Raw genomic sequence first — 10,277 nt, forward strand, 5'->3', positions numbered from 1 at the left:
GCAATTAATAACTACAGACACTTTGTTGCAGGGGCGGATCCAGAAATTTTGAAAAGGGGGGCAGTTTAAAGAAATGTTTACTAGGTCAACAGTTGGCCGATTTAACTTGGATGGGTATAAGAAAAAAATCCCCAGAAGACCATGCAGCTATACAATGACAAACAATAACATACTTTGTGTACTGATGCATGCATATTAATAACAATCATGTCAGTTGTATGATCTTCACTATGTAGTATTGTATTCAATAGCCAAAGGCAATTAATAGAGCACATTACCAGGTGCTCTATTAGAAATAGACCACATAGCAACAATAAGCAAATACTGTAACACTTAACTTAAGTGATGAGGTCTAAATATAGAATAGAACTGGCGTACAGCAGTCAGCAATTTTTTAATTAGTTATACATACAAAAAATATTTGAGTAAGTGGTTCTCATGCACGTATAGCAAGTCATGAATACACTCCTACACAATCTCCACTACACATGTGCAGGCTCGCCCCATTATAAACAAGGGTTTCTCTAACACAATGCAGTATAGTTATTTGAAGTGCTTTAGCAATAGTTATAATTATACGTAGCTGCATCCACAGGCAGTTTAGCACTGATAGATCAAGACCAATAGAACTATATATATAGCTTCATGCATGCAAAGACAAGACAGTTTAGCAATAGACCAAACAAACTACTGACTCAGGAATCTGACAAGGGAAATGGATGGGCTAGTTTACAATGAGTCCAACAATACAAACTGCTTGAATTTCAGTGAAAATCAGATAAAAGAGTATCTAGGTCTCAGGATCTTCGGTATAATTGGCATACCGTTGCTATTGGTTCCCTCATTGATCTTGCAGCTCTTCTTTATCTACCGGTACAAGTCTACACTTTTACATCGTCAATTTCTCTACACAACAGTTGTTGTCATACTACTGAATGTAATCTACATTATATACTCGAGCACTGTTGATGTCGGTTGTCCTTTGTTTCAACGAATTGTGAATAGTGTGAATCGGTATTTGTTCTATGTTGAGATGATGCAAATGACAACCATCCATCTTCTACTCTTGTACAAACTCTGCAAGCACATGGAAACAAGAACCATGCAACGACTACTGACACTTTGCTGCAATATTCGTCCACGCCTGTGGCATGATGTGATGATAGTGTGTATTCAATTTGGCCTCCCATTACCCTTACTAATAGCTGAAGTAGTGGTGATGATAAAAACATTTTCAATGTTGGAATTCCTCATCGATGTGGAAATGAACTGCTTTATTAGACCCCTGTGGGTATTCAACATACTACTGGGCCTGATATGCATAGTGTTGCTGGTGCTCTGGGGCTATAGGTTGTGGAAGATTAATTTGTTAAAAAGTAAAGTGAAATTTGTGTGCACTCAAATGGGCCACATACTGTTCGTTTTAGTCGTCTATATAATCTGGAACTTAATATGTTTGTTTTCATTCTTTCCTTATAATGGTATAGTACTTTCTGTTATGCGAACTTTTGCTCCAGTCTCCTTTGGTGTATATATTGTCATGAGTATACCAAAACTCCCCCAAAAAGTCACTACAACAAAGGCCGAAGTGTTTGCAACTAATCGCCATACCAACCCGCCCTCTACTAGAGTCAGCCTGCCTACAGATACAGCCGAACATGCTCCAAACTTTCTAAGCCCAAGCACATCAGAACCTTCAGAAGTGACTCCGCTAGTGAACAATGAAACCTTATTGTAATCTTGTACAAGCACGTTATATTTGTATACATATACATGCACACACAATGCTAATGAAGTAATTGTCGCAAACCAATGCGTACTATAGCTCTACAGCCTTGTTAAAAAACTAGCTGTACAGAAAACCTCTCATATTGTACGTGTTCACTATATTCATGCATGGGAGCACTGCATGCATGATGTTCACACAATCCTTCAATGTATACACAGGCTTGCCCCATATATAAGCATACAGTCTTTGTCTAACACAATGCAGGTACTGTAACATCAGAAGTGCTTCAATGTATACACAGGCTTGCCCCATATATAAGCATACAGTCTTTGTCTAACACAATGCAGGTACTGTAACATCAGAAGTGCATGCTTTAGCAATATAGAACTAGCTACATGTACCAAAGTCAAGCCTGACAGTTTAGTACTATATCTAGTAGACCAAGTCAAATCAAAAATCGAGGCACTGACTCAAGAATCTGACTACAAGGGAAATGGATGGACTAGATTATTATGAGGACAACAACACGAACTGTCTAAATATCAGCGAAAATGTGATAAATCAGTTTCCAGTTCGTAAGATTTCTAGTATAATCAGCATACCGTTGCTATTGGTTCCCACATTGATCTTGCAGCTTTTCTTTATCTACCGATACAAGTCTACATTTCTACACCGTCAATTCCTCTACACAACAGTTGTTGTCCTACTACTGAATGTAATCAACATCGTATACCCGAGCAGTCTTAATCACTGTCCTTTGTCTTTACTAATTGTGTATAGATTGAATTGGTACTTTTACTATGTGGAAATGCTGCAAATAGCAACCATCCACCTTCTACTCTTGTACAAGCTCTGTAAGCACATGCAAACTAAAACCACGCAACGACTACAGACACTTTGCTGCAATATTCGTCCACGCCTGTGGAATGATGTGATGATAGTGTGTACTCAACTTGGTCTCCCATTACCCGTACTAATAGTTGACATTGTGGTGATGTTGAAAACAAATTCAGACGCCTTTACAATCAGGGAATATAATTATTTTTTTTTACCTCTGGTGGCAGTCAATACGCTATTAGGCCTGGTATGCATAGTCTTGCTGGTGGTCTGGTTTTGTATGTTGGTAAAGAAAAAATTGTTGAAAAGCAGAGCAAAATTTGTGTGCACTCAAATGGGTCACATATTAATCGTCTTAGTCGTCTTATTAATCGTGAACACAGCTTATTTCTATTCAAATTATGTTAATTTTTCTCTTGCAGTATTTACTGCAGTACGAACAATTGCTCCGGTATCTTTTGGTGTGTATATTCTCATAAGTCTACCAAATCTCCAAAGGAAAACCACTACAAAGGCCCAAGTGTTTGCAACTAATCGCCACACCAACCCGCCCTCTACTAGAGTCAGCCTGCCTACAGATACAGCCGAACATGCTCCAAACTTTCTAAGCCCAAGCACAGCAGAACCTTCAGAAGTGACTCTACTAGTTAACGATTAAGCAAAAAAACTAGATTAGTAGATTCGCATGCACACAATGAGAAAAACACTCTAATGAGTAATTATTACAGAAGTGACTCAGTCTACTATAATTATAATACTATAATTATGGTAAATAATTTAACCTTATTGCACTGTCTTTTTAAACAATTAAACCCTATTGTAAAAAGACGATGTTAATTTGTACATGCACACACATTACAAGACAGTTTGAAAGTACTATCACAAACCAATGAGTACTAGCTCTAGCCTTATTCAGAAACTATATATATACTGATACTGCAAATAATAACAATCCACCTTCTACTGCTGTATAAACTCTGCAAGCACATAATTACACGCCCTATATAATTATAAGCAATTAGTGTACAATCTTTGTCTAACCAAGAGCTCATAAATAAAGAGATGTAACTTCAGTGTATGCTCGAGGCTTACGTTTTGTATAGTAATTGCCAGTGAAACCGCATTTCTTTATATGGAAAGCCACCAAACCGCAGGGCTGTATTGTGTATAACACGCATATTATAGGGATTCAACCCACTTTAGTTTACAAATTCCTATTCTCCATATATGGCAATGCAGTCATAGCCACGATGCTCCTATTTAAGGCTCTTGGTCTAATACAATCCATGCAGTAGCTACATTAGAAGTATTATAGCAATAGCTGCATGCACACAAGTCAAGACAGTTTAGCAATAGACCAAGACAAGTTTACTCGGATCAGGAATCTGACTATACAAGGAAAATGGATGGACAAGATTACAACGAGGACAACACACTCTGTCAAAATATCAGTGCAAAGCAGTTCCAAGATCTGAGGATTGTTAGTATAATCAGCATACTGTTGCTATTGGTTCCCACACTGATCGTGCAGCTCATCTTTATCTATCGATACAAGTCTACATTTCTACACCGTCAATTCCTCTACACAACAGTTGCTGTGATACTAATATATATAATATTCACTTTGTACCCAAGCACTATTGATGTTGGTTGTCCTCTCTTTTATTTATTAATGACTAGTTTGGGAGTGTACATAACTGTTGTAGAGATAATGCAAATAACAACCATCCATCTTCTACTCTTGTACAAACTCTGCAAGTACATAGAAACAAGAACCACACAGCGACTACAGGCACTTTGCTGCAATATTCGTCCACAACCATGGCATGATGTGATAATAGTGTGTATTCAACTTGGTATACCATTACCCTTACTAATAGCTGACATTGTGGTGATATTGAAAACACGTTCAATCGAAGTGTACAAGGTGGAAAACTATATTAAGTACATTGAAAAACCTCTGCTGGCAGTCAACGCACTATTGGGCCTGATATGCACAGTGTTACTGATGCTCTGGTGTTGTATGCTGTGGAAAAGAAGATTGTTAAAGAATAAAGTGAAATTTGTGTGCACTCAAATGGGCCACATACTAATCGTCTTAGTCGTCTTATTAATTGGGAGCATACTTTTATTACCTTCATATTATAGTTATGGTCTTGCAGTAAGTTCTGTAATGCGAACATTTATTCCCGTATCTTTTGGTGTGTATATTCTCATGAGCATACCAAGTCTACAAAGAAAAGTCACTACAAAGGCCCAAGTTCCTGCAACTAATCGCCACACCAACCCGCCCTCTACTAGAGTCAGCCTGCCTACAGATACAGCCGAACATGCTCCAAACTTTCTAAGCCCAAGCACGTCAGGACCTTCAGAAGTGACTCCGCTAATAAACAATTAATTGTAAATTAATTTGTACATGCGCACACAATGAGATGACCATTTATAATGAAAGTATCACAAATCAATGAGTACTATAGTAGCCTTATTCAGAAACTATGGCTGGTACAGATAACTCCCTCGTATAGATAGTCAACTGCCCAAATAGTGGCAAGTCTAAATGTGCAATTAATGCAATTATAAAAGTTGTGTACAATATAATGAAGGTCAGTAATTACGCTGAGATTGCAATTCTTATGGGCTAGGGGTTAGATGATGGTGATGCCCATGCAGCAACTTGTGTACTTAGTTACAGTGCAAGGGTTTATCAACCAGTGGTCATAAGTCCTTGGTTACATACAATGAATATATGAGTGGTTCCCACACTAACAACTTACGAGAATAACCCACTTCCACACAATAATCGTCTTAGTTGTCTACCAAATCTACGAAAGAAAGTCACGAAAAAGGCCCAAGTAAAGTAGTGGAAATTTTCCGAACATGAATACAATTACAAATTGTGTTGTATACGGGAAGATGTGCATGTCCAGCAACTATACACACAATCTCCACTACCACACATACACGCCCTGTATAAGCAAGCACACAATCTTTGTCTTGCCTTTCGTATAGTAATTGCCGGTGAAACCACATTTCTTTATAGGAAAGCCACCAAACCGCAGGTTGCAGCAAAGCAGGAGAGTTTTCAGAGACTTTAGGAGGTCTGAGACACAACAACCTCTTTGTTTTTAAGGGAATCGTCGGTGAGGCTGTGAACAAACTTGATTGCTCTGACAATGCTCTTAGAGAGAAGAACCTAGGGCTGTATTGTGTATAACACTTATAGGGATTCAACTCACTTTAGTTTCCATTATCCATAATTATATGGCAATGTGGTCATAGCCACTTAATGATACGTAACACATGTATAGATAGAGGCTGTGAATAGTTGTAATGAGTGTATAGTTCCCACGCGTAGGATCTTATGAAAAAACCACTTTCACACAATCTCCATTTTTCGTCGAGCCCCTCCCCTCTCCCCCTATATAAGGTTTATCTTGCACAATTTATGCAGCAGCTATATAACACCAGAAGAAGTTTAGCAATAGAACTATAATTATAGCCACAAGTCAAGACCCTTCTAGTATATAAGCCAAGTCATTTAAGGGAAGTATATAATTATACTGCCTCACGAATCCCTCGACAAAAGAAATGGATGGACTGGATTATAATGAGTCCAACAACACATACTTGTACTGTCCAATTGTTTTTGAAGATCTGTTTCAAGTTTACATGATCTTTGGTATAATTGGCATAGTGCTATTGGTTCCCACATTGATCTTACAGCTCATCTTTATGTGCCGGTACAAGTCTACACTTCTACACCGTCAATTCCTCTACACAACAATTGTTTTGATACTAATAGGTATAATTAACATTATATACCTGAGTAGTTGTCCTTTGTTTTCTCCAATTTTAATAATGTAAATCTGTACATGTTGTATGTGGAGATACTGCAAATAACAACCATCCATCTTCATGCACCTCTTATACAAGTTCTCTAAGCACATGGAAACAAGAATAATGCAACGGCTACAGACTCTTTGCTGCAAACTCTGCAAAAACATGGAGGAAATAAAAACCATTCAAAGGTTACACCTTGCTGCAATATTCGTCCACGCCTATGGAATGATGTGATGATAGTGTGTATTCAACTTGGTCTCCCATTACCCTTACTATAATAGCTGAGATTGTGGTGATATCGAAAACACATTCAGACTATTTTATATTCGGGGAATATAATTAATTTTTTCTGCCTACGCTGGCAGTCAACATACTATTGGGCCTGATATGCATAGTGATGCTGGTGGTCTGGTCCTGTATGTTGATAAAGAGAAAATTGTTGAAAAATAAAGCAAAATTTGTGTGCACTCAAATGGGTCGCATATTAATCGTCTTAGTCGTCTTATTAATCGGGAACACAACTTATTTCTATTCAGATTATGTTCATTTTTCTCTTGCAATAATTATTTTCTGCACTACGAACAATTGCTCCCGTATCTTTTGGTGTGTATGTTCTCATGAGCCTACCAAACCTACAAAGGAAAGTCACTACAAAGGCCCAAGTTTTTGCAACTAATCGCCACACCAACCCGCCCTCTACTAGAGTCAGCCTGCCTACAGATACAGCCGAACATGCTCCAAACTTTCTAAGCCCAAGCACGGCAGAACCTTCAGAAGTGACTCAGCTAGTATAAGAAAAGACTGTCTTTATAAATACATTATATTTGTACATGCACACATGCACACACAATGAGAAACACAATCTATTGAAGATAATTATCACAAGACAATGAGTATTACTACATATAGCTCTAGCCTTATTCATAAACTACTTGCTATACAGATTTACTACAGAAGCAGATTTAATACAGAAGCAGATACAACAGGTCCAAGCTATCGCGTGCGCAGTATAATTGTACATCGCATGAGGTTCACAATCAATATCTGGTTACAAGGAAATGGACAAACAAGTTTACTATGAGGACAACACAAACTGTCAAAAATCAGTGAATTTATGATAAAGTAGATCTAGTTAGTATAATTAACATACCGTTGCTATGGTTCCCATATTTATCTTACAGTTCTTCTTTATATATACAGGTACATTTCTACACCGTCAATTCCTCTATACAACAGTTGTTGTCATACTATTCACCATAATATACATTGTAAGCCAAAGCACTGTTGATGTTGGTTGTCTATTTGTGACTAGTTTGAGTTAATTCCATGGTACATAATTTATGTTGAGATACTGCAAATAACAACCATCCATCTTCTACTCTTGACAAACTCTAAGCACATAGAAACAAGAATCATGCAACGCCGACTACAGACACTTTGCTGTAATATTCGCTTATGGCATGATGTGATGATAGTGTGTATTCAACTTGGAGTGTGTATTCAACTTGGTCTCCCATTACCCTTACTAATAGCTGAGATTGTGGTGATATTCAACTGATCTACTTTATATATACAAGGTGGAGTGCGATTACATTGAAATATTTCTGCTGGCATGCAGTCAACATACTATTGGGCCTGACATGCACGGTGTTACTGGTGCTCTGGTTTTGTATGCTGTGGAAAAGAAGATTGCTAAAGAATAAAGTGAAATTTGTGTGCACTGAAATGGGCCACATATACTACTCGTCTATATACTAGTCGTACTATTAATTGGGAGCATACTTTGTTGCGTTATTTGTTGCCTTCAAAATATAGTGATTATAGTCTTGCAGTAACTTCTGCATGTGATACAAAAATTTCTTCCATTATCTTTTGGTGTGTATATTCTCATAAGCATACCAAGTCTCCAAAGGAGAGTCACTACAAGAGCTTTAATTTGCAACTAATCGCCACACCAACCCGCCCTCTACTAGAGTCAGCTTGCCTACAGATACAGCCGAACATGCTCCAAACTTTCTAAGCTCAAGCACATCAGAACCTTCAGAAGTAACTCCACTAGTGAACATTGTTAATTAAACATAAATTATTGTTAATTTGTATACATGCACACACACACACAATGAGAAGACACTTAATATTATCACAAGCCAATGAGTACTAGCCCGAGCCTTATTCAGAACTAGCTATACAGATAACTCCCTCGTATAGATAGTCAACTGCCCAAATAGTGGCAAGTCCAAATTTGAATTAATGTAATTAGAAGTTGTGTACAATGAATGAAGGTCAATAATTAATACGCTGAGATTGCAATTCTTGTGGCCTAGGGGTTAGATGATGCCTAGCAACCTGTGTACTTAGTTAAAGTGCAAGGGTTTATCAACCAGTGGTCATAAGTCCTTGGTTACATACAATGAGAACCTGAGTAGTTCCCACACTAGCAATTTATGAGAATAAGCCACTCCTACACAATCTTCACTATAGCCAGGACTGAGGTGTATATGCTCCCCCCTATAAAAGCAAGTCTTTGTCATTCAGTAATAATTATAGCAGAAGTACCTTAGCATAGCTGCATGCATGCACCAAAGTCAAAACAGTTTAATTAGCAATAGACCAAGCTAAGTTAAAAGAAGTATAATTATACTGACTCAAGAATTTGACTACAAGGAAAATGGATGGACTAGATTACCATGAGGACAACGATACAAACTGTCTAAATATCAGTGATTCTGTGATAAAGCAAAACATTATGATTTCTAGTATAATCATCATAGTGCTATTGGTTCCCACATTGATCTTGCAGCTCTTCTTTATCTGTCGGTACAAGTCTACGTTTCTACACCGTCAATTCCTCTACACAACAGTTTTTGTGCTCTTATTTAATATAATAATCATTGTAAGCCAAAGCACGATTAATATTGGTTGTCCTTCCTTTTATTTATTAGTGACTAGTTTGACTAGGTACATAACTTATGTAGAGCTACTGCAAATAATAACAATCCATCTTCTACTCTTGTACAAACTCTGCAAGCACATGCAAACAAGAACCATGCAACGACTACAGACACTTTGTTGCAATATTCATCCACGCCTGTGGCATGAAGTGATGATAGTGTGTATTCAACTTGGTCTCCCATTACCCATACTAATAGCTGACATTGTGGTGATATTGAAAACCCGTTCAATCGAGGAGGAACTTTATTATATTTTTAACTTTATTCTTAAACCTCTGCTAGCAGTCAACGCACTATTGGGCCTGATATGCACGGTGTTACTGATGCTCTGGTGTTGTATGCTGTGGAAAAGAAGATTGTTAAAGAATAAAGTGAAATTTGTGTGCACTCAAATGGGCCACATATTACTCGTCTTAGTCGTCTTATTAATTGGGAGCATACTTTTGTTGCCTTTAAATTATAGTTATGGTGTTGCAGTAACTTCTGTAATGCGAACATTTATTCCCGTATCTTTTGGTGTGTATATTCTCATGAGCATACCGAGTCTACAAAAGAAAGTCACTACAAAGGCCCAAGTTCCTGCAACTAATCGCCACACCAACCCGCCCTCTACTAGGGTCAGCCTGCCTACAGATACAGCCGAACATGCTCTAAACTTTCTAAGCCCAAGCACAGCAGAACCTTCAGAAGTGACTCCGCTAGTGAACAATGTAATCTAGTACAAGCACGTCATACAATTAATACTAGAGCACTAAAGTGCAAACCCTCGGCTGGTGACATGATTATAAAGAAACCAGAAGACTGATATAATGCAGTGCATATAGTGATGTTGTTATCATCATCATGCATGACTTGCACAGCAACTCAGGAGCAATAAAACTAAACCAGACTGGAGGCATGCTGAAACATTTGAGAACAGG

At 37.9% G+C, this 10,277-nt stretch overlaps 1 long non-coding RNA gene across 1 annotated transcript in view; it reads right to left on the bottom strand.

The window, feature by feature from the left end:
• The window catches only part of LOC135337137 (uncharacterized), a 62,246-nt gene extending 52,546 nt beyond the window's left edge, over positions 1-9,700 (bottom strand). The window contains exon 1 of the long non-coding RNA XR_010395031.1: positions 9,652-9,700. This is a non-coding gene — a long non-coding RNA (uncharacterized LOC135337137). The remainder of the gene's footprint in view (positions 1-9,651) is intronic.
• Between the last annotated feature and the right edge of the window lie 577 nt (positions 9,701-10,277).

This window comes from Halichondria panicea, chromosome 6 (genome assembly GCF_963675165.1).
Source record: "Halichondria panicea chromosome 6, odHalPani1.1, whole genome shotgun sequence".
Lineage (NCBI taxonomy): Eukaryota > Metazoa > Porifera > Demospongiae > Suberitida > Halichondriidae > Halichondria > Halichondria panicea.